This window comes from Sturnus vulgaris, chromosome 1, assembly GCF_052056855.1.
Source record: "Sturnus vulgaris isolate bStuVul1 chromosome 1, bStuVul1.hap1, whole genome shotgun sequence".
NCBI classification, from domain to species: domain Eukaryota; kingdom Metazoa; phylum Chordata; class Aves; order Passeriformes; family Sturnidae; genus Sturnus; species Sturnus vulgaris.
This window is the reverse complement of record NC_142243.1, coordinates 118,995,264-119,022,361: the sequence shown is the minus strand read 5'-3', so window position 1 is coordinate 119,022,361 and position 27,098 is coordinate 118,995,264. Positions and strand designations below refer to the sequence as shown.

Sequence of the window (27,098 nt, the reverse complement as noted above, 5' to 3'; positions counted from 1 at the left end):
AAGCTCTTCGCATTACATTGTGTCATTACACAGAAGGACTCAGGGACAATTGTGGAAAAACAGAATCAGCTGCAAAAGAGTTCACAGAGAATTCATTTTCTATTCTTTGTACTCTTTGGACTTCAAGAGATCACAGAGCCTAGTACCAGCTCCTCTGGAAAAAAAAAACAAAAAACAGGGATTCTTTTCATTCAACACACCGTCTAAGAAACAGACCTAGGTGGAAACATTTAATTTTATTGCAGAGCAAGTAATTCTGGATCACCCACTATCACCACCATGACACTGGCTGCCCTTACGGAAGGATAAAGACTATCTTGAAAAGCTACATTTGGTGTCATGATGCAGCTTCTGGTAAGCTGAGAGACAACTCCAGAACTGGCAATGACAGTGGCAAAATTCCAGGACTGAGGTCCTCCACTGGAAATTCACTTATGGCTCACCACCTTGCAGACAAAGAGAGCTGCTTCCTCCATGAAGGAGAGGTGCAGGAGCCCTTGCTGCAGAAAACACATCACCACTGCCTTCTGAACAGCTCAATGCCCCATATCACCACTGGTCAGCGCTAGCCAGGCTTCAGTGAAAAATCCACAGTGGGCACTCAACACTCGAGATCAGCCATCAATGGGTTAATGTGACCTACTGGCACCATTTGGTACATCAAGTCCCTTTGCAACCAAATCTAGGGGGTGCAACAGCACCCAATGCCTGAGTTCTGTAAACTTTCTCACTCGGACAGGGCCCCAAAAATATTTTTATTGAATAAAAATTAGATTCACCACAGGACTTAAATTTCTTTAAAATAGAGAGAAGAGCCAATGTAACTAGAACAAAGAAAACCACCTCTCTCATACACCACATGTTTTTGAAATGCCCTTCTTCATAAATATAAGTTTAATCTTCCTTATAAAAAATTTACAGGAGCCAGAATTTGGTTGTTTTTAGGTTTTATGGCTCTTTCAGGGAAGTACTAAGATCACATACCTAGTATTTTGACAATGTACCTCTGGTAATTAATACAGCTGAAAATGTCATTATCTCTGAACATGTGTCCACCAAAGAAACAGCAGAAACACCTGTTTAGTTTCTAGGGGTGAGGGTGGAAGATCTGACCATCTCCTAGGAGAATAACTTTACAATTGTCACTGCTGAAAAAAAAGCCTCCAAAAGAACAAAGCTTGTAACTCATACCAAGTCACTTGTGCATATCAACACTGACTTGCAGCTGGGATCTTATCAAACTGTTGATTGTTGGTTTTGGTTTTTGTAAGTGTTTAACAACAAAAAGTAATCAGAAGAAAAGGTAAAGGCAACCCATACATCTCTACCCTTCAAGTCCTCTCCTCTTGAGAAACCAACTGCAGAATTTCTGGTTGACATGAGATGATGCAAAAGCCACAAAACTCCTTTAGCTATCTGTGTGGTTTCCAGCAGTGACTGCCCAGAGCCACCTGTGAGACAAAGAACAGGGATCACATGGTTTGTGACAATGAGTACTTCACTGGACGTTGTACTGCAGTGTCAATGCCACTGCACTCTGCAGACCCCTATTTCCTGGATTAACCATTCTTCAAAGACACACACAGAGGGTCATATCTCCCTCCACATACTGTCCGTGCCAGGCCCTCCACCTCTACTTCTGCCTCTCCACCAGTGTGTCTGCACTGCTTTCTTCTGGGCAAGCTTTGCTGTCCCTCCCTTCATTTCTGTGAACATCGGTGACCCCTTCCCTCCCCTCTTATCCTATGCTTGTTCCTCCTTCCCCAAGACTTCCCACTTGTCCCAGCCTCTCACTAACACAAGTCTCTTCACTAAGCAGCTTCCAAACAAGGCTCAGCAATGCTGCTGAGCAGCACAGCAACTTCAATCTCACCACCAGCCACCTTCTACTTCCACAGAGCCTTTCTCTAGACAGTGGCAGTGCATATAGTTAATCTCTAAACTCTGCTATTCTAATTCTCATGAACTAGAGTAGCAGAAATGAAAGGAGTAGTAGCAACCTAAAATGCAAATTCAATAATAAAAAACTGCTAAAAATGCAGTCATCCGCCAGAAACAAGGGAAGAATAAAGACCATAAGTCTCAACTATGAGCTTCTGTTATGAAACCACCTGTGATGGGGTTCTTGAGCAAAAGATATCTCTGGAAGTGAAAAACATAATACAAATTATGAGCTTTCAGTAGACTGGAGATGTGCAACCCTGTAATCTAAAAAAAATGAGTTAAAAGAACACTTGAACCAGCTGAAGAAAGAAAACCACATTTTCAGCTACTTCAGCAAAATGAGATCTTTCACTTCACAGAAGTGCACAGAGTGAAAACCACAACAGCAAGAAAATGTCATTTGTTCACCCACATTTTCCCTTTGAACCATCAGGGATATAACTGCTCAAGATATAGATTGGAGGAAACAACCATTCTTTTAGAGGAACAAGGTTTCTACAGCTCATACAAAACAGGCATCAGGCCTTTCACATGGAACACATGATGTCCCACGTATAACCTGCAGCATAACCAGAAAGATGTGCACACACCAGTGAATTTGTGCATCACTCTTCTTTTACATAGGAGTACAACTATATTTTTATATCATGTAGCAGAGCTATAGCACAGGATAAGAAAAGCTGGTGCCAGCAGAGGGAGGTAGTTGCTCTCCAGGACATGCATCTTCACATTCCCCGATGCACAGTAGGAAGCCAACAAGTTTGTTTTTGTAGAAGTGAACTCACCCCTCAGCCATTGTGTAAATGTGGCTTTAAATCAAGCTGTAATTAGATTTTGCTGTATTTAACAAAACCCCTCTTGTGCTCCTCTTTTCCAGCTCTAGACAGGAAAGAAATGTATTTGTGAAAGAAAAAAGGAAAAAAGTTTATGCCTCTTCCCAGAGCATGTTCTGGCATGCATGCAAAAGCAAGTACAAAACATAAAACAATAAGCTTACAGGACACTCAATCTTCACATTACGTAGGAACACAAGGATCTCTCAGCTGGTCCACTGTTAAATGTCATCTCATTATTATCAATATTCTGCTTCACCACATTAACCTTGTCAAAAGATACTAACAATCCAACCCTTGGAGTTTAGCTTCTCTTCATAAATTTAATTTACTTGGCAGAAACAGAAGTGGAAAATCTCTGCTAAAGACTCAGGCAAATTAAGACTGCCACGCAGTCCTTTAGGAGAGATTTTTTTTTTCCCCTCTCAACTCTTATAGTCGTAGCATTCCCATTTTTAACCAAACAGCTTTATCCCCCACTAGCAGTCTTTGTGTATTCTGGTAAATCCAAAATAAAACTGTGTGTGGGTTTTTTTGTTTGTTTTGTTTTTTTTTTTTCCCCAAATCTCCTTTACTATAATACATATTGCACAAGGTGGTTTTATTTTGTGTAAGTTCCTCATAGACTAAACTGCATAATTCCATTGCACTTTACACTGCCATATGCAGAACTGCATAGCAAATGAAGTTGAGTAAACTCAGAATAATAAACAGCTTCAACTGTATTTTGATTAAAGGTTTACAAAGAACTTTATGGTGATGGCAACAGCAGTGAATACAATGGTAAACTGGTGCAAGGAAGTCAAGAGGACATGCCCAAGGGCACACAGCAAGTCAGCTGCTGTTTTAACAACAAAAAGATCCTGCTCTTAATCTAGATCTTCCCAGTGAGTCAAAACCTACTGATAACTATCCAGTCTTATAAAAGTTTCAGGTCCTTTAGAAGAAAGGAAAAAAGGTAACTGTTAATTACTCACACACAGACATCTAACCACTACCTAAGATTAAATGATTTACAAAGTTACTGATTTTTAGGAGAGCTTGAAGTGTGCTCTTTCTAAACCAACTTATTTTGAGAACATATATTCTAACAGCCTAATTCTCCACGATTTATCTGTTATGCTGCAAGTTTTAAGAAACCTAAGGCTGATTTAGACAAGTCAAATGATAACCTCATTCTGAAGTCATTTTGCAGTTTAATCTCGAAACACAAAAGATCAAGGTAAGAACAAATAATGGAAGAAGATTATCCTCCTACACCTGTACAAGAATTGTTAAATTTGGTTGTTGTTGGTTGGGTTTTTTTTAATAGCCAATACTACCTCTTCCTGAAGCAGGATAATGAAGTTTGGTTCAGCACCAACCCAAAATGGCAATATGAAAATTCTTACTATATGCTAAGAGTTTCTGGTTTTAAACTTATAAATCACCTCAGCAAAAGCTCACAGGTACTCAGTATCTTAATCCTCACTCTATCTCTATTGATACATAAATAAAAGAAAACAATTTAAACATCCTGTATAAAAGAAACTTAAATTTGGCATAATCAAAGAGACTATAGGTAAATTTATTTTCTCTCACCTTCTTTGACTCACAGAAAACAAGAGCTGGTTTATTTTTCTGTAAGTCTGAAAGTTGGCACAGTATAATGCCATCTACAAATGTGTGATGCATTTTGAGTATTACTGTCTAACCAAGCCAGCAATTCAGAAAAAAATGGGAGCGAAATCCCATAAAGCAGGTGAATGGTATGGTGCCCTAACTAGGAAAGGCAAGTTTCTACACTACCTCCGAAAGTAGAAGCATACAATAGGATTAGCCTTATCTTATCTAAGTTTCTTAACAGCAAGACTGCATCCTCCTGACAGCATACTGTTTCCAGCAGGACTCAAATTCCAAATAAGAGCAATTCTTAAAATAAAGTAGCTATGTCTGGCAGAGCTGGAACCATGAGGACAACATGAACACTCAAACCAGTTTATTCAGGTTTGACTCAAGAGGAAAAACTACATTTTAGGCTAGACAAAAATAAGACCCAACATACCTAAAGAAGCTTCCAGACTACCATTTTTAGGTCATGCCCTGTACTTTTTCCTGCTTTTCAATTCATGTGTAGGAAGGTCAGATCATAAAGTGGATTCCACTGTGGCATTTAAAATCAGATTATTCTCTACACAATAATTAGCATCATTCTTCTCATCACTTGCACACTGTTTTGCTAGTCTAAGAATGTTGTGTTTATTTCTGAGAAGCTTTTTTTAATCCCTTCAAAGTACCAGCATCCTAAGCGCAGCTATCTCATGCTCCATGAACTTTAGTGCAAATGCTGTAAGCGTTTCTTTTCTTCTTAACAACTTCATTACAGTGTTTACACAGGAATACAGTGCTTGTACTGTAACCATGCAAAGAAAATATTCTGCAGTAAATGTAAGCTTTATTCAAAGTGTAGCTTTAGAAGTCTTTATGGCATACTCCAGCCTGGACTGCCAGTGCTAGTGCAGGGAAAACAGTAAAAGGACAACTATAATGACAGACCTTTCATGCTAACAAGAGCTTTGGAACGATCAAACAGAAAACCTATGGGCCAAACGTATTTCCAAAACGTGTCTGCTCCTCTTTGCTAATCCATAAATACCCCTGTAAAAAGGACCTCAACTCCTCTACACTTCTTCTCAAGCTGTTTATTCACTATGAGATTGTTAAGTATATGAGAGAAAAATGGCTGGAGGATAAATAAACCTGGATCACAGTTGCATGAGAAATGAAAGTAGATTTTTTCTTCTTAAAAAGAAGATTCAATGTCCTCTTGGCAAACTAGCAACCAAGTTGTGATTTTCCGTCTGGTAGAACTAAATATGACCAAGACACAGACCACCAGTGACAGACTTCCCAAAGAAATACAGCATTCGGGGAGAAAAGCAGTGTCAGGGATCCCTAAGGGCCATTCCAGAAAAGACTTTCTGCCAGAAGGAAAGCTCTTAAGCAAGACTGAAATCCCATTAAGGAAAAAAATAAGGAGAGAAACACCAACAGCCTCTTATAGCAGAGAGTTTAAATAATGTCAAAGCTATTAGTGGAGGCAGTGAGCAATCAGAAAGAAAACAAAGGCAAAATAACTGGTGTACTATGAAAATCTGCACTGTTGGCTTCCCTTATGAAAATACCTCATGGTTCTCCTCTAAAAACCTTTTTGACTCACACAAAACTCTTGCATTTTACCTGTTCTAGCAGGAGAGAAATCAAACAACATTTAATATTCAGGGATTACTCTGTACAAAGTTGAAAATTATTATGCTAGCCCTTAATGCTCACACTGAATGAGGGTCTGCTTTTTGGTGTTGTCCTTTCTTTTGTTTGTTTTTAAGGGGGGAAAAAAGACTACACCGAAAGGCACACATGGCCATGTACATAGATTTGCTTTTGCTGATATCACTACCACAGACCTAAGTACTATAATTCAGGAAATGTAGAAAATCACTGAATGATCTAATGAAAAAAAAAAAGATAAGCCCACTGAACCTGCTATTTTGAAATCCAATCTAATATTAATGGCAATAAAGCAAAGAATAAATTCCAACGCCACAATCTCAGGGATATAGTGATGCCTGAATAAATCAAAATCACCAGTTTTGGTTTGTGGTACAGAAGTTTACATTTGAATGCAGCTGGACTGCAGTCAGCTAGCCAGCTCTCACAGCAGTCCCTCCAAGCTGTATTGATTTCTAGGGAAGAAAAGGCACTGTAAATCTGCCTGAGCAGCATTGCGTCATACTTTTGGTTGGCTTGAAAAAAGCAAATTAAATGTTTTCCATTAGCATGGTAAAGAAGCTATACAATTTTGTTTTTATTTCAAATAGTGTCTCAAGTTACAGAACACTTTAGCTAACTCTGTGGCAGGGACTACATGCTCTGTGTTTGTGAGGCCAGCAATTCATGCTTATGTGAAACCAGATGTGTGCACTGCACAGTTCCCAGGGCTGGGAAGGACTTTTTAAAACGTGTTGCTGTCGATTAAAAAGGACTCTGCTTTTCACTTAGATCATGGAATATAATGAAGCAGAAACAAAATGTTCTTGCAGGGAAGGGGAAGGAGGGGAAGAGCAAAGGGTCGGAAGCAGAAGAAAACTTTAAGGCCATAAAAACCACACACACAGAACAGCATAGGAGCAATGCTGTAGTACAACAAAGAGCAGCACAGATCTAAAAAGCAATAAGCATAACATGATTTGAGGTAACAAGAGCTCCTTGATCAATTATTCATATAATTTACAACACTTACAGCTGCATCAATGAGAAAAAAAAAAAAAAAAGGAATCTAGGGCAAATATAAAATCTTCACAGCTATGAAGTGTCCTTGATTTTCACCAGAACATTTGGCCGTCTCGTATCATGTGTTTCTAGTTAGCAACAACCCCCTCCAACAAAGGGAAACAAGAGACAGAGAGGCACAGAACAAACTGCCTTGCTGGAAGCAGTGAGAGTGTTCAAAGCTGCATTTCACTCATGGATGCTGTGCGTCACCAAAACCTAACAACACTGACACAGCTGTGTTTGAAACCTAACCACCATCCCACCTAGATACATCCATGCACCCCAAGGGATTATGAGGATACCTTCTGTGAAGTCTTTACTCTCTCAATGCATAAAACTGCACTGCTCAAATAAATAAATGTTTAAATAACTCCCAGAAGAAATGCTGTGTCTTTGTAATGTATGGTTATCTCAACTTGTATTGCTTTGTGTACTCCTAAGGCAAATGTAACAAAGGGAAGCATTACAGAGATAAGTATTTCTGGATGGGGTTTTTGCCTTCAGTTTGAAATCACTTTGTAACCATCAGCAGCAGCTTTTCTGCTCTGTCAAGGTTTGAATACAGTGTCCTCAGTTGTTCAAGATGACCTTGCCAGTGGACTGGAGAAACACAGGTGCAGTTGAAATCCAAGAAATGTGAAGCAAAGTGAGATGACATGGTGCAGCAGAGGGATGAGGGGGCCTAACTGTGCTTACTGCACTCACCCCTGGACGTGAGCAGATCATGAGGGAAGGTCTTGAGCTGAAGCACTGACTGTGCTAATGGGAGAACTTAACATCGATTTTGATTTTACTCCATGGATGGATGGGCAATGAACTTAGGTCTAGCTCAGAGCCTTAATTTCAGTTTAAATTAAGATCAATAAAGGATTAACTAGAAAAATCTGCAGTTCTTCTAGGATGAATCAAGAAATATTCATTTAAGAAGTTTTACAACAAAAAAATTAACACTTTGCAACAGGTAGCTTTTAAAAACAAAGAAGCTAATAGAACTTTGGAAGCACCTATATTCAATCCTAAATAAATCTGTAGGAAATATTTCTGCTACTACTTGCTTTTTTCAGCCAACTCTCTACACTTAGTTCAATTAATCTTGTCAGTATGAAGGAAAGATCCTGCATATATCATCACTACGTTCAAAACACTGGCAAACAAAACCATAGCATAGTCAAATCTCCCTAACTGTGTGCAGCTGTAACACGGATAAGTTCAACAAAGCTCTTGTGGTCACTGTCTTTTTCTTCCATCAGTATGTGTCCTCAAGCAAGAATGGGTTCTAGATGCTAAGAAATTACCACAACGCTGATAAAGAGAAAATCATCATTTACAAACCTCATTCTTTTCCCATTGCTGAACATACCAGGGAGTGTTTCCATATTTTTGCATCCACTCAAAGCGAGCTCTGAATGTGGTACTTGAAGTGGGATATGTTTCTAAAAACAGACAATGCTGTAAAGATCAGAAACAGCCTGTTCCCTGGCCAACAATGAACTGTAGATATATCTTTCTACTAATAATCTAAGGAATCACTTCTGGCTATAACCTACAATGCATATTATGTTATTTTCCTCTCCCCGCCCCCAGCATTTGCTATTACAACATTTGTATCAGATAGCAAGGAGCTATACCCACAAAAGAAGGAGAAAGCTCAGAGATGCACTTGAGCATTTATTTCGCAAAAAGAAAAATCCTTATTTTGAAAATTGTGTCAGACAATTCAATTTGCTTGAAAAATGAATCATTTTACCTTGGTGTAAGACTTTGAACTCCTGCCAAGGCTGTCTGGCCCGTTAGGAGGTCTTCACCTTTAGCAGAGGTCTCCAGATGAAGTCAGATCTCTTCACCCTGGAACTCCCAGAGGTTCCCTGCAGCAATGCCTAGAGACACAGCAACAGAGAAGGCATTTAGCTTCATCATCAAAGCCACAGTTTTAGAATGGATAAGAAAACAGTGTCCTTAAAGGCTGCATCTTGGTTTAAAAAATGTAAATTTCCAAAATTAGAACACTACGTCTTCTTTTGGAGACTTAAAGGCTGCAAAGAGGTGTTTATTTAGCAATACTGGGACAAGCATTCAGTCAGCTATAAATGGTCTCTAGCCTTTGTATTGCTAGTCCCAACAGCATAATCTCCAAGCTCTGAAATTTAACAGGTGACCTACAGGTACCAATTTTGAATTTCTTTCATGTCATTATTTTCTCCCACATTGAAACTGCTCAGAGATATGCATTGGAAATGCTTCAGGGCAAAGAGCACAAGTGTGACACATCATCTTCTCAGGGGACTCACACAGTGCAGTGCCCCTGCAGGCAAGAAACGCCGCCTGCAAACCACCTAGCCTCCCTGCACATGACCTCCACCCAGCTGACAAAGCAGTCCTTGTTAAGAGTCCACTCCAGAACACTGTCCTATGCCCAGAAAAATTAAAAATAAAAATCCTTAAATTCCACCATCAAAAGGGAAGGATAACGAGATTGTATTCCTGAAATGAATGCATTGCACCATTGCTTTTTACATGCAAAACAACCATACAGAATTTAGTAGTTTACAAGCTGTGACCTAAATCCTTGTTTATGTTCTTTTTCTCAAAATGCCACCTGAGGTAAGACCAGCTCTAATCACACAGAAAAGTACTTGGGTACATGAGATTTCTGTGGTTTGGTTTTATTTGACAGTATGTGGTCAAGCACCCTTACAGGCACAAGCAGATGGCACAGCAGCTTCCTTTAAGCAAACAATTCTGAGTGGTTTCAAATTACTTTAATTTTCTAATCAGCTATTCACTCTAGAAACAGGACTGCAGTCAGGTTACAGACCATGTGATGAAGCACAGGGTTCTTTTAACAAAAGTCTCAAAAATATATGCAGAAACAGCTTAAGCGCAAGTTCAAGAAAGCCATTTTTTGTCTCATAATGTTAACAAACTGAGCAGGCAGCAATATTCGTCAGATACCAATTACCTTGGGCTTCTTCACTCACAGTCTTTGGGGACCCTGACTGAGTTTGGGTCTTGACATCAGTACACTGAGGATAAGAGTTTGTGTTGGGTGGATAAAGTCTCATTTTGGGAGGCTGCCTTTGAAACAGTGGTACAACAGAAACAAGTAACAAGGGGGATTTCAGACAGATTCGTATCTGCATGTAAATACTTAAAATTAGAAAAAAATAACAAGAGAAAGATGAAGGCATAAGCATATTCAGAGAGAGGTAGCTGTTTCGAGCCTGCTGTAGTACTGTTATTCTGGTATTTGATAAAAGAAAAAAAATTAAAAACATAGCAAGAAAAAAAATGTTTTTCAACCTTGCCATGCTTAGTACAACAAAGCACAACAACAGATTAACAGCCAGAGTTACACACTTGTATTATTACACATTATTCTGATATCCAAATTACTGTATTTTAAGCAGCAATTCTGAAGGATGCTCATTTCAGTCTAAAAGCCAAAGCAACTGTGTAAGCAAAAGGATCCCTGTAAGTTCATATTTGACAAATCAAAGGGAAAAAAGTGAACATGGTCACTAGCTGCAGACAGTAAATCTGTTCTAGCCATATTGCTTGGTCAACAGCCTGAGCAAGTTCAAGTACAAACAGTTTTATTTCCAAGCTGAGTGACAAATTTTAACACCTGTCAAGTGGTCAGGATAGAAGCCATCCCCAAAATCCCTAGAAGACTGCTAGATGTACTGCTTAAAAACAAAAACTTGTGATAAAATACTGTAGGGGAAAAAAAGGTTCCCTACAGTATTTTGTACAGGGAAATACTCAGCTTCACAGATTCCTTCCCTTCTGCCTATTGATATTAGAGTCCCTTTCTTTTTGCTTCTCCAATAAATTGCTGGTTTAGAATCTGCCAAAAATATGGTCCCAAATTTATATTTGGTATTAGTAGTGTTACCAGTCTCATATGGGAAATAAATATCACTGAGTTGAATATATTCATGTTTGAAGATTGAAGTATGGCTTTGTGTGTATGCATCTGCACAAATATATTTAAATTAAATAGCTGCACAGTTATCAGTCAGCTTCTCTAAAGTGCTCAGAACTCCACTTAAAAAATATTTTTATGAACCTGTTTTGTATTTATAGACTACATCCTGAGTTTCAGCCTTTATCCAACAAGCTGGAGCCTTTTATGACACGTGTAGTTTCCTGCTTTGGTATCCAGTATCAACAAGTCTTTGGGCTTTTTTTTTCTGAAAGGACTTTTCATCCTCAATTGCTATGTTCTTCCTCTTTTGCTAAGTATAAAATCAAAGTTTTAATACTTACAAAAATACACATCTCATGGAAAAGAAGCCAAACGAAATGTAGAAGGATTCATGAATGAATGGCCTTCTTATTCTAATAACCCCAAGGGTATCAATCTAAACCTTCAAACCTCACTCAAGTCTACCATGAGGTTTCCATAATCCAAACTAAAGTCTTTAAAAACTTAGGATTTCTTTACAAAGAAATAAGCTGATAGGGAAGCTCAGCAGCATATGATTAAGCATTTGATAACTTGATGCTTTGACAAGGCGTTACCTTAATCTCTGTCACGGAGGAGAAGCATAAATCAGGAAACTGAAATTAGGCAGCTGGAGGAATCTAGCTACTCAAACAAGTAAGGTATACTTTCTGTGTCAAAAAAGAATATTAGTGCTCTCTGCAGCCAAACCTCTACGAGAGAATAAAATCATTTAACAAAGCAGAAGAGGTAGAGAAGACCTCAGCTTTATATGTAACTAGAAACAAGAGAATACCTAGCAAGGTGTATTGTGAAAAACTATTCAACCTTTTAAATGCAGACCCTACATTTTCACAGGCAGCAGGTACAGACTCACTACTCTCACATCTCTATAATTTTCAGGTAAAAAACTCGCATCAAACATAAATTGAAAGGTATAGTCAATTTAGAGAGCACAATTTTCAGAAACATTAGTGGAGTTTTGTTAGAAAGGGTCCATATCCACTAACTGACAGTTTCTACTCCTGCAGACAGACTTACTTTCATTTACATCAACAGTAAAACTAAATTGTAATCTCTTCCCATATTCAGCATTAAGCCCCTGAAAGACTGAGGAATCAAATTAATGATATACAGAAAAATCCCAAGTCAGGAACTTCCCACAGTTAATATATTCAGACTTAACACAGTGCTACTTCAATTATTACTCTATATTACTTTTGTTGGCTAGTAGAAAGTATCTTCAGTACTGAAGGTTTTACTTCTGAGGTGGAATAACACTCATGTTTTCTGACTTGATACCCAGTTGTTAGAAGCATTCATCCCAATTCAGATCAAGACTACTATATTTCATTGCAAAGTAAGACACCTAGAAGGTACCAAGAGGAGCCTTACTCCCTGCAAAGTTTGATGAAAACACTGATAATTTCCCCAAGTAAGAGTTACATTCCGTGGACAACTGGAACAAAGATGTAGCAACATCTTTAAAAGTTTCATGGTTTCACTACCACCATTCTTGCAGCTCTAAGTATCTCACTAGGAGACTCTGGATCAGCACAGCTGTCTAGCCACTATAAACTATCAGGGAAAGTTACAGCACACTTGCAGAAGCATAAAAGTGCACTAATTCCCTAAAAATTAATTATACTGAAAAAAAGCTTCAATTAGAAGCAGATCACCAAGTCCAACACACACTGATATTTCTGTTTGCTGGTGTGTACCCGTGCATGTCTGAGAAACATCTACAAGAAGAGACAAAAAGCAGATCTTCATTTTTCCTTTATTAGTTTTCTGCCCACATTCTCAGCTACTCTCTTTTCTACTCTCCAACACCAAGGGTTTCATTTGCAGTTTGTATGAGCTATTAAAATCTAATAGGAACCAAAAGAAGGAACACAGAAAACCAGGTTTTCTGGCCAGCCTACTACCTGGTTTTACAGGATAGGATTTGTTTTTCTAAAGTTAAAAAATAAATGGAAGTATGTATAGCCATCATGACAGGGTAATTAGAGTGCTTAACCATCAGTGGGCAGCCTGGTAAAACAGGGCTCCAAAGAAGAGCAAAAAGAGATGGTGTGTTTTTTGAGGAAGAAATTGTTTTAGAGGGGAATGAAGGACAGGGAAATTACAGTACTTGAACAAAGCAGCAGCATGGATGGACCTGATGGGTTTCCATGCTGTCACTTTCTTTGTACACCTGAGGAACAACAGTCAGACACCAAACAAACTAATGACAAGAAAGCAATCAGAATCAGATCTGCTAAGACAGGTGGCTATCAAGAGGATAAACAAGTTTCTTATAGAAACCATTCCTTCAAGAAACTCCCCAGAAAAGAAGATTATGATGGAAAGTACTCCCCAGCTGAAAGCACAAACAGTTCAAAGGGTGCCAACTAAAAACTGCAACTGGGAATTTATGAACTGTGTTTATATGGTAATGTACCACTTCCTACCCTCTTCAGTCTCTGAGAATATAGACCTCTTGCCAAGGGACTTGAAAGAAGAAAGCCTGTAAACTCGTGAACGTTCCTGGGTTTGGCGACAACAGCCAACAAGAGTTCAAAGAAAGGCTGCAAAATGAGGAAAATGAGGCACACGATGAAAAAGAGGAAAGGAAAATGAGGCACATGATGAATAGCAAGTATAATGATTCAAGAGTGGGGTGGTGTGAGAAGCAGAAAAGGCCTTGACACTGTGCAAGTCTTGCTCAGGAATAAGAAAAACATTCTCTGCATTATCAACACTGATTTCAGCACAAATCCAAAATATGTCTCCAGGCTAGCTACTATGAAGAAAATTTACTCTATCCGAGCCAAAACCAGCACAAAGTGACACCAGAAGATAGGCTTAAGAAGGGGCCTGGTACCATGATTAATTTTAAGTAAATAAGACCAGGAAATTTATTCAAAACAATGGTGTTTCTTAAGTTTTCACTGTGAAAGGGAATAGGAAAATGCCACAGTGCCTTTTTTACTGCAAATGTTACAGAGAACCATAAAACAAGGAATAGAAGCTGAAATTAAGACATAATAAGAGACCTTTTATAAGAGCTTTTCGTGAATTCTCTATCATTCCAAAAAAAAAAAAAAAAAGTCAATACAGCTTCTAAAAAGGATATCATTAAAGTAGCTAACTTTCAAATTTTCAAAAAAATAATATACTCTCTGAGACCTTACTGATGATCCAGGGAAGGTGTCAGTATACTCAAAGTTGTTTCCCCAATATAATGATTTCTGAATGACAGCCTGGGTATAACCCCAGAAGTGAGCCAAAATCTGAACTGTCCTGATTTTCAGTTTCCCATTTAGCTTTATTCAATTTTCATAGTCCCCAGGAAAGCATAACCACTTTGTTGTTCATAAGATGCAAGCTAAGTAATTGGTTTGACTTTGGAACAAACATTAGAAGCAACCATATGCTATCACCATCTTTGTCTGCTATTTGGAAAAAATCTGAAGACAAGACATTGATGCAAATATACATGGGAGCAATTAATTATTTGCAGCTCAAAGGGGAAACATGTATGTTACACTGCCTGCCTGCATTCTCACAACAAACTCTCGAAAAATCAGCACCACTTAATGGGCAGAATTGGAAATCTACTAAGCAGAACAAAAGCATGGAAATATAAGCAAAACTGTGCATGAGAGACTTTGGATCTAACAAAGGTGACACCTCTCTCTAGCTTTTAATAGTGATGCCATTATCATCTTAAGAATGATAGTCTGGAATACACAGACACTTTCAAAAGTCTGCAACATCAAAGTAACACAAATGTTCCTTAATGACTTCAGATTTGGACTCATGATTGGTTTTGTTGCAAATCCAGCCATAGTAGGAGAAGTAGGATTTTTATATAAGCTATAAAACAAATTTGCTGTAGCCTCTGATCTTTCCACCATCTTGGCAGATCTGCATAAGATAAGCTGTGCAAGAGACATGAGAAATCTAATCCTTCCTGGCAGTGAACCCCCACATGAGATGTGTTCCTTCTCCCTTGAGTGTGACCAAGGGACAATGAGTAACATTCAAAGCAATAAAAATGACACCCAATTCCATTAAATAATCAGATCAAGGTAGCTCTCATGTTTTTAGCTCACAGTTAGATGCTGAAGCAAAACCTGCCCAAGTAATTTTGCCAGGGAATGATGCCAGGGAACTGCAAGAGTGGTTCTCCAAAGTACCTGAATGACTAGAGGCAGTACGACACTTTCATCAGATCTACAGGAAATCAGGAAGTAAGAAAGTGCCAAATGGCTACAGAACACCAAGCCATGCACACGTTTCAGGAGGAGTTTCAGGTCACCTTTGTTTGCTCACTGGCCAACATAAGAACTGAATTTAAAATATAAGCTTCAGACTAGAACAAACACAATTATTAATAATGAGATAGCTGCAAATCAGAGCAGAGAAAACCTCACCAGCCCACTCCCTAGGCACCCAAAAATATCCCACAAAGAAAAACACCCAAACAAAACACTTCAAAAGTGTTAGGCCCAAAAAAAATAGGCACTTCATAAGAAGTAAGATACAACTAGCAGGAGAAATCAGCTAAGGTAAACAGTCATTGATTTATCAATTCATTACACATGACTGAAACACAGATGGACATTACAGCCTGTAAAGATGAATCCTCCTCTGGCATGAAAGACTCTCCAGCCCAAATTCTTCATTCAAGTTTCCAAGTTTTCATCAGCAAGTTATTAAAACCCCAAAGTAGTAAGAATTCACTTAAATCTTTATTTTATCTCTGTTAGACGACATCCACTTGCTTACCCTGCTTCATACTTAGACTGTCAGTTCTCTCTTCACAACTCAGTATAACCAGGAAGAATAACTTAGTTCCTGATTATTCAACTGTAATTGTTTCTCATAGGATGTTTTACAGCTGGAGGAGGAAAAGATACAAACAGGTGACCTCAGTTTTGACTTTAAATCAATCAACAAATGAAATGTTAGTAATAAGGGACATGAAACAGACACATTAGCCATAATAGGAAATACTAAATCTACAGCTGGGCTTCAAAACAAAACCCTACAGTCAACTTTGCTGGGAATAAGAAGATATACAAAGCTTTGACTTGGGGTCAGGCCACAGGGTCAAATATTCAAAGAGGATATAAATCAGACTTTATTTCTAAAACTTACTTGCCAAAGGACAAGACACTGAATATGGAAATATTTATGAAAACATATCAACACTGGGAAAAAGGCAAGTACAAGGGCATGCAGATGTGCTGCATGCTTTAGCAGTCAGATCTAATCCCTGTCCCCAGCCAAGCTTGGGGACCTGGCTCTCACATCCAGGTTTTAAAGCAGGGGAGCTCCCCAGGACAGTATATATAACTGGGAAGTACCCCAGGAGCCACACTACTGACCAAGCTGGAGATTCAGGAAGGCTCAAGTCAAGACGCCTCAGAGAAGATGCACCAAAAACTTCTCCTAGAAACTACATTAAACCATTACTGTTGTTTATTAAATACACCTAATACTGGACCACAACAAAGTACAAGGAGTTTATTGCTTCTCTTTGTGACCTGTTCCAATACTACACTATCATCATTGATAGGAACAGTAAAACAGTATCACACTTGCAGGGAAAAAGAGTGCTGGGTATAGGATATCAATGATTTAACTTTAATGAGGCTGTGGAAAGAGTCTTTGCATGGTGCCCAGCAGATGATGGAAAAGGGATGTCTTACCAAAAGCCTTTCTCCCTGGATAACAAGGAGAGCCCATCTCCAGGCCATGGGCTCAGCATGTAGGATTACTCAGCAGGTGGCCATGAAAGCAGGAATTAAGTGTAACATGCCAACTCTGCAAAAGCCTCTCTTCATCAGAGGCATTTAATAATAACATTTTTGTGCTGCACACCACAATTTTGAGAAACAGAGAAGCCAACAGCAATGCAGTTACCAATGTAAGCTTGCAAGCAGACAATTTCAGGCAATTCTGTACAGAAGGAAAAAATACATAAGATGCCACAATTGATTACTTTTCTTTGTTTAAAGCTAGTTATAAAACAATTGTTTCTCGTTTATGCAAATTATTACTAACCAGAATTTCAGTGCAATGGCACAGCACTTCCATACCCCAGAGAAAGCAAATCCAGGACCCTGTTCATCTCCAAGTAGCAGGAAGCTGGCAAACAAGCAAGGGGCAAGCAGCCAAACCAACCACTACTGCTAAGAGCAGCATAAATCAACAGTTTGAATCAGAAAGCTTTACACTTCCTTTCTGAGGACACAGCCACTTACTGCTTCTTTTAGAAACATTTATCAACCTTGTATCAGGTCACTATGGAAAAGCATGAAAGGGGCAACAGTTGCAGAGTACCTCCATGGGTTTGACCTTGATTTTGGGCCGCTTGACTGTCAAACGTAAAAACAGGAGGAGAACTTCAGAGACTATAATTGCATATATTCTGACATAAACATAACTCAGCACAGCACAAGATAATATAGAACTTTGAGACTTTTCTTATACTTTATAAATAAAAATATCAAGCAGTCACATCATGCCACCAGATGCAGGACAAAAAGCCACGGACAGCCACCTGCATTTGACAACTCCTACCCTCATTTAACAGCACTGAATGCAGGGAAGAAGGAAAGAGCAGACAGTATTTTAAAAAAAAGATAACAACTTTACAAAATGGAAACAGAACTCACAAAATAGATAGCTACTTGGAAGCACCAATCATAAAAGGAAAGATGCATGGGGGCTCGCAGCTAGTCAGTCACATGTCATCAGTCCAAAAACAAGGACTCTTGTTTTACTCTGAAGCTAAAGGGCAATGGAGAGATTGTCCTATCCTGTCACCTACCCTGAAACTTCCTCGCAATTCCGTTTAAATAATGAGACGGACACTAACGCTTACACTGGTTATCCTTTGGAATCTCAAAGGAACCCACAGCTAAGAAAATTATGCTGGTGATTATGGTAACAAAAAAATCTCCAAAAAACACAAGGAACATTTTTCTACATCAAAACAGGTATTTTTCACTGGAGGCACCCACGTATCCCCAAAGATATGCATTTTGATGATTCCACCAGGCTAATAAAATGCTGATATGGCATTCTTCCTTGTAAAAGTTGACAGTATGGTAATACAGCAGTATGTTTTTTATTTACATATTATTATGTAATAATAATTAAGAATAAATAATAATAAATTATTATTTACAAAGACAGGCACCCAAACACATACTAAATCCCAGACATCCAATTTGAACATTCTGAAGGTCAGTATGAGGCATCTAAGGAGATGCTTATGAAACATACAAAATTAATCAAAATTATCAAAAGCACTAAATACACAAGGAACAAACTTTAAAGTCCAATATCTAAAGCGATATGTATCTTAATTTTTATTGCAGTACTATAATTTCTACTCCTACATTCGCATAGTGTACAAACAATGCATTTCAATGTCCAGTTGTTACCACAGAATCAGGAGTTTGCACTGGAAGGGACCTCCAACAGCCATCTAGTTCCAACCCTCTGCAATGAGCAAAGACATTTTCACATAGATCAGATTGCTCAGAGCTCCATTCGACCTGACCTTGAATGCTTCCAGAGATGTGGCATCTACCACTGCCCTATGATCATAAAAAGGAGGTAAATTTTCAGAAGCACGCTTTCTCCGACCCTGCTGAGAAAGTGTTTCATATGATGTAATTCAAGCAGAATGTTTCAATCTGCTTGACACAAACCAGATCATTCTTTCATTATACTTTCAAGACAAAGTAGCGTACCAAAAGTCACCATTTGATCGCTAACTAAAAACGTTAAAATAAAATACGTGGGATGCGAACAGAATTTGACAGGTATTCCTAAAATACATTTGACATTATTCTTTCATGTGTTTTATGTTTTTAATGATCTTGATAATTTTTGCATGTTTTACATGCAAATAACTTACCTATGCAAGTTAACTTTTTAATCCAGGAAATTTCAAGCGAATTTCAACACTTTAAGAGTTGTTGGGCACAAACTTTCTTTGTATTGACAGTACTTTAGCATTTACACTGCATAGCAATTTAATCACGATGTTATAATTTGGTTCTGTGTGGGTGTCAACTGACTTGCTTCAAAGTCTGTTTCACATCTACAGAAGTTATTCACAAAGAAGATGCAATTATATTAATCACAAGGGCTGACTACAATGTCTAAGGCTTCAGAACATCTCTCTTCGGGAAGTTCAGACCTGCAACTCCACATATTGGAAGATTTCCCCTGAAAACAGTAAATACATTTCTTGACTTGTTGCACAAACTCAGTTTTGCTGGTCCTGTAATAGCACATAAACAGTCTCCTGTCCAATCTCTCATACATTCACAAGATCTTGGGCAGGAATGGGAAAAAAGCAAAGTCAATACAGGAATCCTTAACACAAACATTTCAACTAAAAATTACCTTTTCTCCCTCAAGTCTGCACTTTCATACAGTGCCAGACATCAAAATACAGACTAAAGTTTCAAATCCTAGTATTTGAAGGAACTACACCAGAAACAACTTCAAAATGCCAACACAGAGGGCATCTAAAGTAACCTAATTTTTTTGTCCATAGCTTACAAACAGAATGTTTACGAGAAGACTCTTATCTTGATTTACATAACTTGCAAATTGATGGAAAATTCATTACATTCCCCTGTGTAAGTTATTCCATGATTAATTATGCTAATTTAACGACCTTTGCTTTCAAAGTGACACAAAAGATTAAGATAAAATTAAAGGCTTCATAAAACTATTTTCCTCAAGTTTGTTTAAACCTCTAATACAGTAGATTATCTGTGTAAGAGCCAAGAATTTATTCTTCCAATTTAAGAGCACTCTTCTCAGCGTTTTCAGATTAGATATACTATACCAGGCCAAGTCACTGGTGCTGTGCAGCTAAACACACAGTAGCTGCTGAGGAAGAGGAACAGAAAATATAGACAAGAAGTAAGATTTCATGTTTTAGCATCACCCAAATGAACTACAAGGATTGGCAAGCTTCCCATATTTATTTGTTTATTTTACTGATGGTGATGTATGTTTTCAGAAGAACAAAAAAAAAATCCTGTGGCCCATTTTGTTATATCAATACCTCCTTTGGGTAAAGTGTGGTCACACATGGGTCAGGAGGCTGGGGACATGGCATGGAGCTGGACAACAGGCAAGGAGAAATGCCATGAGCCCCAATCCCAAGCTTGGCCCCACACTAATAAACACAAAGAACAGGCTCCTGTGAGGCTCTGTGATGGTGGCCAAAATTACACAGGGGAAGGAAGATATTGGGGTGCTGGAGCACATCTAGAGGAGGGAAACAAAGCTGGTGAAGAGTCTGGAGCACAAGTCCTGTGAGGAGCTGCTGAGGGAGCTGGAGTTGTTTAGCATGGAGAAAAGAATGCTCATGGGGGACCTTACTTATGTCTACTACTACAGAGAAGAAGTTGTAGCCAGGTGGGGATCAGTCGCTTCTACCAAGGAGCAAGTGACAGGGCAAGAGGAAATGGCCTCAAGCCTTCTGTGTGAAGGAAGGTTTAGATTGGATAATAGGAAAAAATTCTTCACCAAAAGAGCTGTCAAGCATCAGAACAGTGTGCCCGAGGAAGTGATGGAGTCACCATACCTCTGTGTAGATGTGGTGCTCAGGGACATGGCTGAGCCGCGGACTCAGATGACAGGTTAATGGTTGGACACAATGACCTTGGAGGTCTTCTCAAAACTAAATGACACTATGATTCTAAGGTGAGAATCTTAACACCCTGATGGGAAGGAAAATGCTTCCATTCATGTTTGAGAGCAACAGTGCTTCCCCAGTGAGGAAGCTTTCTAGCCATGGAGGATAATTTTTGAGGAAAAAAGACTTAAGTTATTAATAAGAATGAAATCTCTTGACCTAGATTTTCTCCAGCTTAAACAAAAACAAACTATATACACATACATCACAGCCTTCCTCTACAAACACAAACATGTTACACTCATCGTATGGCAGAGCACTTCAAAACAGGTATTTTACAATGAAAACAAAAAAATAGGCTCTTAGTGCTCCTCCCTCACCTAGCTTTGTCTAAGAACATGAATACAGATGATGTTTGATTAAAATAGAAACTTGAACCCCAAGTTGCACGTATTTACTTTTCAAAAGCATTTTACAATTTGATTTTCTTCTTGCCTGCTGTGATAATTGATGAAAACTACAGAGGGATTAAAATGAGCACAGGTGCGTGTCTACACAGTTCAAAGAGATTTGATCTTGAATGAAAATAATAATAACATAAAAAAGCTTGAGTATTTTTAGGGGTGGATTTAACAAAGCCTAACCAAATAAGCCTAGATTAAAAGTGGGATTTTACAGTCCAGATTTTATATTACTGAAATGTAAAATGTGTATTTCATAACGTATCAGAAACTTTTGCAAGCAGTACCTTATTTACTTGCATTTACAGCCCTCCATATCATATATGTGTCAGAGCAGATTCAGAGAAAAAAATAAAGGCAATATAAACAGTAAACAGCACTAAAACACAATACAAGGGCATGTGTTACAAAAGATATTTGGCACTAAATCAACCTTATTTTTAAATCTGTGAGAGGTAAAAGGAAAGTCTTCGAGCTGAGAATATCTTTCTGCCAATATACAAATCAGCACAAAACCCGTGCTTATTTTCTTTGCCAAAATTATCCTGCTACAGCTGAATCACAACTTCCCTGCACCCATGAGGTCAGGAACCAGTTCAAAAGAAATGCACAATACAGCTAATCTTTGTGTTACCTCATCATATCTAATGCAAAAAAAATTATTTTCCCCATCTTACTGTCCCAGCTTCCTCAGCTAAGCTAACCAGCATGTTGTTAATCCCAAATTTGTTGCACTACTTTGTTAAAAACATATAAAAGAGTTAAAAGACAAATGCACACAAATCACACAGGAGAAAGAATTTATTCTATGGTCAAGGCTTACCACTGAGCTTCTATTAAGAACTGAAAAAAACCCAAACCAACAGCACTCAGTTGTATAGAAAACAAATTTATTTGTCTCAAAGGAGGATTCTACACTTATGCAGGCATATTTACACAACAGCTGCTTTCTTGCCTAAACTACCTAAAACACGGTTCCTACAATAACATGTATTCAATCTTCTTTCTGAAGCAGAATCCAATATATTTTTAGGGCTCTGAATAATAACAGCAGAAGATTACAAATATATGGACCAGAGATGGAAGAATTCCCTATCCTCCCTTCCCTCCCCCTATGCAGGGGGGCAAGCTCCTGACTCTGTCATATGGGACACAAGAGCTAATCAGCACTTCCTCCCCATAGGCTTAATTTTCACTTAAGCACCTTTTTGAGTAGTGAGAATGAGGGAACACTGGCAATCATTTCACAGAAACACATCAGGGAAATTGTCAACATCTGAAATTTTCCCCAGCGGCCCCCTGTAACTTCATTTACATCCATACATTTTCCTGTACACCTAAGCCATGGATTTATACTTTTGTAGCACCAAAATATGAATTAACTCCAACTCCATGTCAAACATCTTATTGATTTAGTGGTTTTGAAACCCCTGAAATTTTTACTTCAGATTTTCACACAACCCTCAGAGGACTCACCAGGGCACCAAGCCCAGTTTTGCAACAGACTGGTAAAGAAACTGAAATTAAGACATGAAAACCTGAAAAAAATTAACCCACCACTAACATATGCTTCTAGTATGTTTTCTTTAATCAAAAACCCATCCTGTGCCATTACCACTCAATTCAAAAAACAGTCCTTTTAATTCTGTTAGAACACCAAGAAACTAATTTTCCTGTTGCTTAAACCATCTTGTATGCTTGCTATTGATTTAACTTATAAAGACAGACGATTTAAATAGCTCCCTAAATGCAAAACTTTTAAGCATAAACAAAAAACTGCATAAAGAGAAAACAGTCTTTTACCAATTTCTTGTCAATTAAACATATTGCTGAACAAATTTAGTTGCAAGATCTTTTCCCAGCCAATATTAAATCTTAGATGCAATTCAATTTCTGCATACCACATTCAAAACTGCGAAGATCATATAAAAATCAAGACCACTAAAAAGTGAACAATTATTTTTCACATTTCACAAAATTCTGCAGGACAGTTCAAGCCCTGAAGAAGGCAAACATTAGTTGTTTTCTTGGGGTTTTTTAATTATAGCATATAATTCTGCAAATAAGAAACCATATTTACTATAGAGTAACGAAGAGGGGACTAAGGCATGCATTGACAAACACTTAAGACTTCAAATCCAAAACAATTTAGGTACTTTAAAATAACCTAAATATAAAATTGCTGTCATTTAGTTTTAATTAACACATAACCAATTTGTTTTCTGCATGAATTTGCATAGCACATGGCTAATTACTACCTTGTGAAGAGTCTGGGGGGAAAAAAAACCGCCATAAATCTTTACACAGTTCATCAACAATAAAAACTAAAATACCACAGTGAGTGCCTTTTTTTTTTTTTTTTGTGACAGCAAGCATAAATATAAACATACATTTTAACACACAGGAATAAGACTGTGAAGTGAAATCAGTGCAGGAAACACAGGATTAAGGCTGAAACTTTATTCTAATCCTTCTGCTCATAGAAGTAGCGGTCACCAGGCAGCATGTGGTCTGGGCATGCACCTGCAATACACAGGCAGGATTTAAAAGTACTTACAAAGAGATCAAGTCTTCTCTGAGAAAAGTTTCTCTTTGGCTTAGAAAGTGGAGTATCCACCTTCTCCAAAAAACAAACAATAATCATACACATCAGCTTGTCAGTGGTTTTGCCAGAATGATAAACCTGGATGTGACACATGCGTAACTCATCACTCCTGGGGATTGACTTGACAGTACAAAAAAGCTCACGAAAAAAAAAAAACAAAAAAAAACCAAAACAAAACCAAAAACCTTCTTGCTGTGAACATATTAAACAATTCAAGTTGACAGCCACATCACACTACTACTCTGTGAACTTTGCATCACCTTTATGTAAATTCCTCTATTAATTGATGAAGTCTACCCACTTGGTAAAGGCATTCCACTTGGTAAAGGAGTTCCAGCTGTCTCTATCTGGTGCACCTGGGAGCTAAATGAACATTCTCGAGTCCACAGATCCATTTTGTATCATGGAAAGATTGGGTCACTACTAAAAACTGCATGGGGAGGAGTTTTTAATTCCTGTGATTATAAGTTTAGCATACAGTACATTGAAAAGAGTCAGAGACCAAAATACCTTCCAGTGCAGCAGCTTTGAGAAGCATCTGTTTGCCTCTGTGACTGAAGCTACTGCTTTCAGTCTTAAGTAATTTTGTTAAAAAAGTTTAAATACTAACAGAGCAAGAGACATTTTGCTGGTATTTGGCACTGTTTCCCTTGAAGTGGAGTAGAACTAATTTGGTGAACTATATCCATAAACTCCGTTCAACTCCTACCTCATTATTTAGCCAAATACCGCCAATAACAAAACCACAATTCAACACTGTGAAGAAGAAATGCCTGCAGGCTACTTTCTGACCCTCTCTCTCAAGCATATATGACCAGCTACTTGCCATCATCAGGAGTGGTTTCATACTGCTTCACTCTAGAACTAGGTTCTTCTATTGCCTGAAGAGTCAGCTGCAGTCCAGCAGCAGGTATCACAGAGCAAGGGACAACTAACCTATCCTCATACACCATATGGATGCTTGTTCATTTGAACTCAAGCTACAGGATCACATCACTAAGCAAACAAAGAATTTTATGGCATTCATTATTATTTTAAAGCCGTCAGACATCAGCTGCCATATCTGACTAGGAAGAAACTGTCAGAGGCAAGTTAACAAGCTCCTAAAAACTGGAACTCACTGAGCTGATACTAAAAGATACTTAGAGAAATTAAATAGCATTTCAGCTTCCAAACTGAAGATGTTTACATAATTAAGATATGCAAATAAGGATAAAGAAAAAGAAAGGGGGAAAAAAATCTTGAACAGTTCTGACTATACCTGCAACCATTTTCCTACTTACAAAGCCACAGCCTTGACTGACAATCAAGTACTAATACTAATCGTTATTTAAAAGTTCATGGTAATTATATAATTTATCCTTTTAAACAGTTTACTGTATTCAGTACTAAACAGCTTTATCCTGCATAAAATCAAGCCAAGATACAACAGAGCCCCTTCACTGCAATTCTCAGTTTTTCCTTTGAAAAGCAAACTCATTATGTTCTGTAAAGAGAATAAAGTCTCTAAAAGAAGACTAAATTCTTTCTTTCTTTCTCAAAGGCAGGCTCTGAAGAGATTGCATAAAAAGATTTTATTCTTGGCTCAGATATGAACATTTGGGAATCACTACTTTTGAGCAAGGACTCACCCACTTAAAGGCAGAAGAATTTATTTTGAAAAGTGGTGTGAAATTTCAGGGAAAAAAAACCCCAAAACACATGTATTTTGCACTTCCCAGCTTTTGGTACTTTTCCAGTTAAGATAAAAATCTTAAAATAACCTCTTCCCCATATAACTGTTTTCTCATAGATGTTGCCAAGCTATCTTATACGACCAGAAAAAATCTTCTACAATAGAAATACAATACAATATAAACTATTTCCAGACAATCCAACTCAGAGGATTGACAGGAAGATAAAAGTAAGATCATTTCAGATATTTTTAGGAGAGAACCTGGGAGAAGGTCCTGGGGAATGTGTTTCACTGGATGCCCACCTTAGTCTGCCTTGTCACCAGTATTTTCAGCACCCTTCAGAAGATGCAGGGGAGCAATACTGTAGCTCAGAATTCATGGACAACCTCTCAAAGCACAGGGCAGGGCAAGAGTTTGAGCCCAGCCCTCCTGCTAAGGACTACCTTCTTACCATAGCTAACAGTCCTCAGAGGAGCAACACTTCTCCTTTGGATGCAGACCATGTACTGGAACTGTTTCCCCAGGTTCAGTCCAAACCAGCTGCAGAAAGGGAAAGCCCATCTAGAAGATTAGATCAGGTCCCTACAGAAACATTTTGGAGTTTTAAACAAAGAGTATTATTTGTATGTGGATACATGTGGACACCATCATGTTACAGAAAGAATACCTAGGGATAGAGAGGATTCAGTATTCTGTCTCCAAGATGTCTCAAGATTACCTGCAGACATTCACATAAAGTTTCTCGACTGTTGAGGAATGTTGCAGATCCCACAGTTAATGGCACAAATCAGAAACCAGATCAACTCCTTTTCCCCATCTCATGCATGCGTGCTTTGCATGCTAGAAACGTTCTTTTGTGTATTCTCATACTGTTTAATGTGAAGGATTTGTTATTTCTCTCTACTTAAGACACAAAATCTCAACTATGACCTGCAAGTGCTCTGCATGACTGAATTCCTGGCACAGCATCCAAAGAGTCATCTGTGGTTCTCCTGTTAAGTGCCCATCACAGAACCAGAGGTGAGAGACACCAAAGGATTCAGGAGCGATGGCCAGGTAGATCCTATGGTCCAACCCAGAGGCCAGCCATGCCCTAATCCAGTGGAGAGGCAGGCCAGGCTGTGTCCCGTGGGCTCGTGTAGGAAACCTGACCTTGGGGCACAGCAGGGAGGCTCTGTGCTTTCCAGGGGCTGCCTCTTCCCAGGACCATCGGGAAGCACAGCTGCAAGGTGCACCCTGCTGCCAGGACAAGCACAACATGGGATCCTGCCATCAAGATGGAATGGAGGACTGCGGAATGACTCTGCCCAAGCCAGCCCTTGGCCTCTGCCTGGCTGCAGATGTGTCTCCATGAGCTGCCTTGACAGCAGGAATGGGAAAAACCAGCATCAGATGGTGGCTATTTTGATAGCTGCCCTCCTATCACAAGTATCAGTCTCCAGCTAGAATTACTGTACCAACTCATCTCTTCTATTCCCTTTTTATTTACATACCCACACCCTGGAATGTACATAGGAGTAAATTAAGGCACGTGTATTATATAGGTCAAGTCCTGGCCTGTTCATCTACATACATTAGCATACAGATAAAAGTACTACTGACATCAAAAATGAAACATTAATGGTTAGCTCAAACACACATCCTAGGCACTGTTA

At 38.5% G+C, this 27,098-nt stretch overlaps 1 protein-coding gene across 1 annotated transcript in view; it reads right to left on the bottom strand.

Annotated features, from left to right (window-relative positions):
- Positions 1 to 27,098, bottom strand: part of FAM110B (family with sequence similarity 110 member B) — a 111,284-nt gene that overhangs the window by 72,366 nt on the left and 11,820 nt on the right. Inside the window, exon 2 of the mRNA XM_014873078.2 lies at positions 8,836 to 8,965. The gene's annotated coding sequence lies outside the window, so the exon portion shown is untranslated. The remainder of the gene's footprint in view (positions 1 to 8,835; positions 8,966 to 27,098) is intronic.